Here is a 7,014-nt window from a genome sequence, read left to right on the forward strand (position 1 = left end):
CAGAAGTTCTATGTGCATTTTTTAATGTCCCCTATTTTGGGGGACTCCAGCATTACACATTTAATTTGCAAAGACTCTCTAACAATATAATGAAAAAAAAAAAACCTAGGAACAACAACAACAAAAAGATGTGCAAATTACATCTGATTATTTGTGTCAAAGCGGCATTTGTATCACGGACACTTTAGTATTAGAAATAAATCTTATTAAAAGATATGGGAGATGGCTTAATACCAAGCTCCTATAGAAATTAATATATATTCACAGAGATAGACTCATGGGTGTCTGTGTCGATCATCTGGTTAGAACATTTCCATAAATTGTCATGAGAATTGTTTGCCGATGATCATGTCTTAGCAGTTGGAATGAGAAGTCAAGTGGCATGAGGAAATGTCAATGTTGGCATTACGCTCATTTCACAGTAATGTTTCTGATAAGAGAGCGTCTTTGTCCTACTTACCACCTGGAGCAGGAATTGGGGAAGAGCCATAGAGGAAAGGAGGCTCTGGCAGGTCCATCTTCCCCTGAATGTGGTCCCCTGACTGCCCAACCACGCCCCATCAGAGAAGCAGAGGGAACACCAACGGTCCTTGCATGATGCAAGACCCTAGAACCCCAGACCCCTTGGTAAAGCGGCTCCGTTCCTGGCTTGACAGGACCATCTCATGTTAACTAAGGGATTAAATACATAAGGAACCGTTGGCACCAACATCTTCCCTCCATCCTGTAACAAAACCCCAGGACTGATGCCCCTCACCCCATATGTCTCCATATTTTAACAGCCAGACATCTGAGGCTCCATGGTCAGTCGCAGACATGAAGACTCATCTCCACAAATGTATGTGGCCCTAATCTGAGCCACCTCCCATCCTGCCTGCCACCTTGGCCTCCGTGCCTTCTTATCTCCTCCTACGAGCAGTTATGGAGGGCTTCTGTGTGAGAGACGTGACAATTACTGTCATTTCCCTTTTACCAGCAGAACTATGTAATCTCAAGGGTTTGCAGTCCCTGTTGCAGTAGTCAACAAATTATAATATATTTAATGGATCCATTAAATGAAATGGAAAGTAGCTAGAACTTGAATAAAAACTTGAGGGAACGCCTGGGGGGGCTCAGAGGTTGAGCATCTGCCTTTGGTTTGGGGCATAATCCCAGGTCCAAGGACTGAGTCCCACACTGGGCTCCCTGCAGGGAGCCTGCTTCTCCCTCTGCCTATGTGTCTGCCTCTCTTTCTGCATTTCTCATGAATAAATAAAATCTTAAAAAAAAATAAAAACTTGAAACAAAAAATCACATCTGATTATAAATTGACTTAAAATTCATTTGCAATTGCCAAAAAGTATATACGTTTGGTAAGTCGGTATTATGATGGATGTGGCAGTTTTCTATTTTGGGGACACTGAATTGTGTCAAATTAATTGTTGGAGAATTGCTTGTAGACAATGTATTGTGTTGAGTAGTCAGGATGGAGGTGGCCTTCTAGAGCCTGAGTATAGATGCAATTCATCCCTCTATGATATTACTGCGAACTACATTTATTCTTACTACCAAATTTGTAACGTGCAGAAACTAGAAGCAAATAATACAAAGCTATGTATGTTGACGCATATGTAGGTATAGTATGGGATTTCACTGGCCCAAAGGACTGTTTCCTGACACCCTTGGAATCAAGGAAGCTTGTCTCTGGTTGTATTAAATTCTACTTCAGCATCATTTAGTGATATTTTTTTTCTGGTACCAATTTTCCCCCAGAAAACTGGTTTCCACCATGTGTATGTATTATTGGTACAGGAAGACTCAGCTCTGGGCTCTGTTGCACTGTATTTAGTGCTTGGATCTGCGGATAATTAATGGATCTTTCTATGCCTTTTTTCTTTACCAAAGAAAGTAGGAAAAGGATGAGGTCATTGGCCTTAAACTTATTTTTCAAAGAGACTGTGCTCTTAAAGGAGGTGAATATCAATAGTCGAGCTCACAAAGGTGGGTCTATGTGGTCACCGCAGGCCCTGTGTTGGTCACCCACTGGAAGATGTTCTCTTCCTGCAGCCATATTTTGTCACTTTTAAAACTGTATCTTTTTTTTTTTAACATTTTGAAAAGATTTATTTATTTCAGGGGTGAGAGGAGATAGGCAGAGAGAGGGAGAGAGATGGAGAAAGACAAACTGGAGCAGATTCCCCACTGAGCGCAGAGCCTGATGCAGGGCTCAATCTCATGACCCTGAGATCACAACTTGAGCTGAAACCAAGAGTCGGGCACTCAACTGACTGCGCCACCCAGGTGGTCCTCAACTATATATGTACACGCAGTGATTACATATAAATTGGGTCACAGACATGTTTATTCATTTGTTATCTAATATCATCCTGAATTGATCAAATACAGTCAGAAAACCGCTTGGCAAAGTTGGCAAAAAATCAAGTTTGTTTTTTAAAAATTCTATGCATATATTATATATGTATTTTTTCTAGTTGCCTTTCCTGATTCTACTCAGTCATTGTTTAAATAACTGAGACACCTTCATGCTAAACCTAAATTATGAGTTCTTGTCTTTGTGATAATGAAATAATAGGTAACATTTTCAAGGTGTAGAGTGACATGTGGCATCTCTAAATGTCACGCTTCACTTGGAAAGTTATTTGCCATAAAAAATCCATTTTAAACTATGCTTTAAAAATTTCTTTTATTCAGATAGTAACAGAATGTCTTGAAGATCTTCATTGTTTGGAGGAGAAAAGAAGAATGAATCTAAAAAGGGTTAAAAATGAAAGGAACAGACAAATTGGATTACAGATTTTCCTGTTTTCAACAATTTCTTCCCATAGGATTTTAAAAATGCACTGTAAACATAAATGTAATAAAAATATTTGGGTATTCATAGGGACCCTGGGTTATCACTTATTAAAACCCAGGAGTATGCGAAGAAGTAAGTTTTTAATCATCTTCACTCTTTCTTGGTATTTATTTGGCCTCCACCAATGGCCACGTGTTCAGTCAACACATACAACCATCTGGTCTCAAAGTCTCCTCGTTAGGACAATGCCTGAGTCAACAATGCACAGACCCAACACAGGAAAAGGATTTCTGCGTTAAAGAAATGATGATGTGGGTGAGAGAAAAGGGAGAGCGGTGCAGAGACCTAAGTCAAGTGTGGAAGCCAGAAACAGAATGGGGAGACCACAGGCTCTCTTCCCCAGCAATGAGGCAGGATCTCCAGTTACTGAGCGACTACAGTCTAGCAGAGAAATTACTGAAAAAATTCAGAGAAATTCCTTATTTCGGGAAGAACATTATTCCTTATTTCGGGAAGAACAACAAAACAGAAGTAATTCCTTATTTCGGGAAGAACAATAAAACAGAAAATACTAACCTTTTAACCATCAAACCTTTTTGAAAGTACTAATTTCACAATAAATTTTATCAAATCCCTTAAAACTGCCTTTTACCAGGGTGGGCTTTTATCCAACACGAACAATCACACTGCTCCTTGGTAGAAGAGGAGGCAGCCAGGAAAAGACCCTGGTTCACCTCTGGAGGCCCAGGTAGGGGAGAAAAGCCAGGGGGGAGGCTGCTTCAGTGCCTGGCTCCTGTTCATATGGATGTGCATCTGGAGACACTGGGGCCAGTTCTGTGGGTCCTCCTGGTCCCCTGACAATCTTCAGGGCCGTCAGAGTGTGCAGCTGGCTAGATCTACTTTATATCCAGAGACCCGACAGCCCTGCCTCATACCGCTTGGGAATTCTTTCAAGCATTCTGAAAACTTGTTTCCACTTCTTCAAAAAATTTTTGTTGAAATTGAGACACTTGATGTACGTTTGCAACCTGAATCCACCGCAACTCGCGACCAGTTTAAGCAGCAGACGTGACCAGTACCTGCCACTCGACCCCTGGGCACCCCATTGGTCTATATCACCCCAAAGGTAGCCCTTCCCACCACTTCTGAGAGCACGGATTAATTCTGTCTGTTAAGTTTGGAATTCGCAGAGCATGTGCCCTTTTGTGTGTGGCTTCACGTTATGTCCGTTAAATTTGTTCTAATCACTGGTTGATTTGTAGATGAATTCACATTGCTGCTTCATACTCTGCTGACTGTTCACATTTGCATACCCATTTTTTCTTAGCGGGCATGATGTGAATATTGTAGCGAATATTCTTGTGCATGTCTTTTGGAGACCATATGGAAGAAGTTTTGTTGGAACTGAACCAGGAATAAATATGCTAAATCATAAGGACACGCTTATGTAGATCTTTAAACTTCCAAACCACTTGCCCACACGGTCCCACAGCACACACTCTGTCTCAGATGAGCGCCCCAACACTTGCACCAAACACTATGCTATCAAATTTAAGTGGTTTGTTGGATTGATTGATTGATGGACAGATTTTGTTATTGGAGTTAACAGGACACAGCACCTCTCAGTTGTCTGGAGGCGGACATAAACCATGACTTCTTTGCTGGGTTGTAGGTCAGGGCTTCTCTGACCTTCACTGTGGAAAGGGGATCTCACGCTTTCTCAGGGTGCCCCACCCCTTTGTCCTTCACAAACAATAGATATCCTCCATCCATGTGTCCTTCAATTTGTAGATAAGTCTTTTCTCTCTCCTGTTTTTTAATAACTGTGGTAAAATATGTATAACAAAACTTACCATCTTGATCATTTTTAAGTGTATAATTCAGTGGCAATGCCGCCGAAGTACATTCACACTGTTGGGCAACCATCACCACTCTCCAATTCCAGAACTTTATCATCATCCCAGACTCCCAAAGGCCCCCTGCCTCCGGGAACCTCTAGTCTACTTTCCGCGTCTGTGAATTTGACTACTTACCTCGGGTAAGTGGAATCATACAGTATTCCTCCTTCCATGGTTGGCTGACTTCACTTAGCGAAATGTCTTCAAGGTTTACCCAGGTTCTAACTAACTTAGGTCAGAATTTCATCTCTTTTGGGGGCTGCATAGTTTTCCACTGCACGTACATACATTTTGTTTATCCATTCATCCGTGGTTGACAGACATTTGGGTTGTTTCTACCTTTTAGCTGCAGACAATGTTGCTATGAACGTTGCTGTGTAAGTGTCTGAGTCCCCGCTTTCAATTATTTGGGGTATATACCTAGGAGTGGAATTGTTGGGCTCATGTGTTAATTCCACATTTAATCTTTTGAGGAAAAATAAAACAAAAAACAAACAAAAAAAACCTTTTGAGGACTGCTGAACTGCTTTCCACTGGGGAAGTGTCATACCATTTTACAACCCCATGGGCAATGCCCATATCCTCAACAGCATTTATTATTTGTTTAACATTAGCCATCCTAATGGGTGTCAAGTGGTATCTCACAGTCGTTTTAATTTGCACGTCACTCAGGACTAGTGATGTTGAGCATTTCTTCAGTTATTGGCTGTTTGTACATCTTCTTTGGAGAAATGTCTGTTCAAGGCCTCTGCCCGATTTTTAAGTGGTTCATTTGTTTCCATCTGCTACTTCTTATTCTTTTTTTAAATTAATTTATTTATGATAGAGAGAGAGAGAGAGAGAGAGGCAGAGACATAGGCAGAGGGAGAAGCAGGCTCCATGCACCGGGAGCCCGATGTGGGACTCGATCCCGGGTCTCCAGGATCACGCCCTGGGCCAAAGGCAGGCGCTAAACTGCTGCGCCACCCAGGGATCCCCCATCTGTTACTTTTTAAATTTGAGACATAAACCACAGTGACTTTTATGCAGGATTTTTAAAAAATACATCCCTAATGATGTCCTTTTCCTGGGTCTGGACCTTATGCTGCTTCTGGGGTGAAGTCTGGGCTATGCAAGCAGGGGCTAGGGGGGCTCCCTCTGCAGCCTCCTCATTGACCGCTCTGCCCCACACTCCATGCTGCAGGTCTTCTCGCAGACTCCATGCTGGTGTCCATGCTCCTCCACCTTTGCAGAGATCACCTTCCCTTCTCTTCTCGTTGCCCATCTTGATCCAATTAGCTTCTAATCATGCTTTGAGAATCTGCTGAGGACCATTTCTTCAAATCATTCTTCCAAACTCTTTAAGCCGACCTCTGGTCGTACTCCTGCCTTTGCCGCATGTGGTGGATGTCTCTGCCATCCACCTCCTGATGACAGAGCTCCCTGTGTCGGTCTCCCACGCAGGGCATGCTCGCCCATTGAGAGTAAGTGTGGGCCTCTGTCATCTGCATACAGAAATACCTAGCACAAAAAAGGAGCTCAGTATTTGCCTAACAGAAATGAACTTTTGATTTATATTAACTTACGACCACCAGAAAGGCTTTTCTATTTTGGCTACCAATAATGAATGGCAGTGCCTGCGCTGGCAATTATTCTTCTGTGGCCAGGCCTGGGGGTGGGGTGCAGGGCAGTGGCAGAGGGCCAAGGGTAATGATGGTCAAGGTGTGGCTTGGGAGTCAGGGGTGGGGAACAGGGCAGGGGAGGATGCTCTGGTGTTGGGGACGCTCAGAGCAGTGGCAGCTCAGGTTCCGTACATGCACGTCACATCCCAGTCCTGGGAACAGGGCACAGCAGCAACAGGAGCCCCTGAGGGCATGTCTCACAGCTGTGACAATTGTCAGCTGCAGTCAACTGTGATGAAGACTGCAGGAGACCTAGAAGCAAATGCCACAAATGTCCCCAGTGGTAGGCTTGTTCTTCCTTTCCCATGTGGGGTGGAACTCCTCTGGGGCCCCCTCCTACTGCTGAACTGTTCTGGACTCATGAATGGGGCTACCCTGCTAAAACACTTCCTGAACTTTTCATGCCACCATCCTTGGGTTTTGAGCCCTGCAAGGTTTTTGCTGCTTCTTTGTCATAGTGTAAAGCTTTTTCAGAGCTTTGTCAGTTTGTAGTTATTTGTTGTTTTTGTGGGAGAAATGGACACTGGGACCTCCTAGCTCTCCATCTTGCATATGTCACCCCTCAGTGTTTTCTTTCTAGAGTTTTTTTTTTTTTTTTTGGCCATACTCAAGAGATGGGCAGAGTCATACAAAAAGTTAAACCTAGTCATTTTACCTCCAA

Source organism: Canis lupus, chromosome 16 (genome assembly GCF_011100685.1).
Source record: "Canis lupus familiaris isolate Mischka breed German Shepherd chromosome 16, alternate assembly UU_Cfam_GSD_1.0, whole genome shotgun sequence".
Classification (NCBI taxonomy): domain Eukaryota; kingdom Metazoa; phylum Chordata; class Mammalia; order Carnivora; family Canidae; genus Canis; species Canis lupus.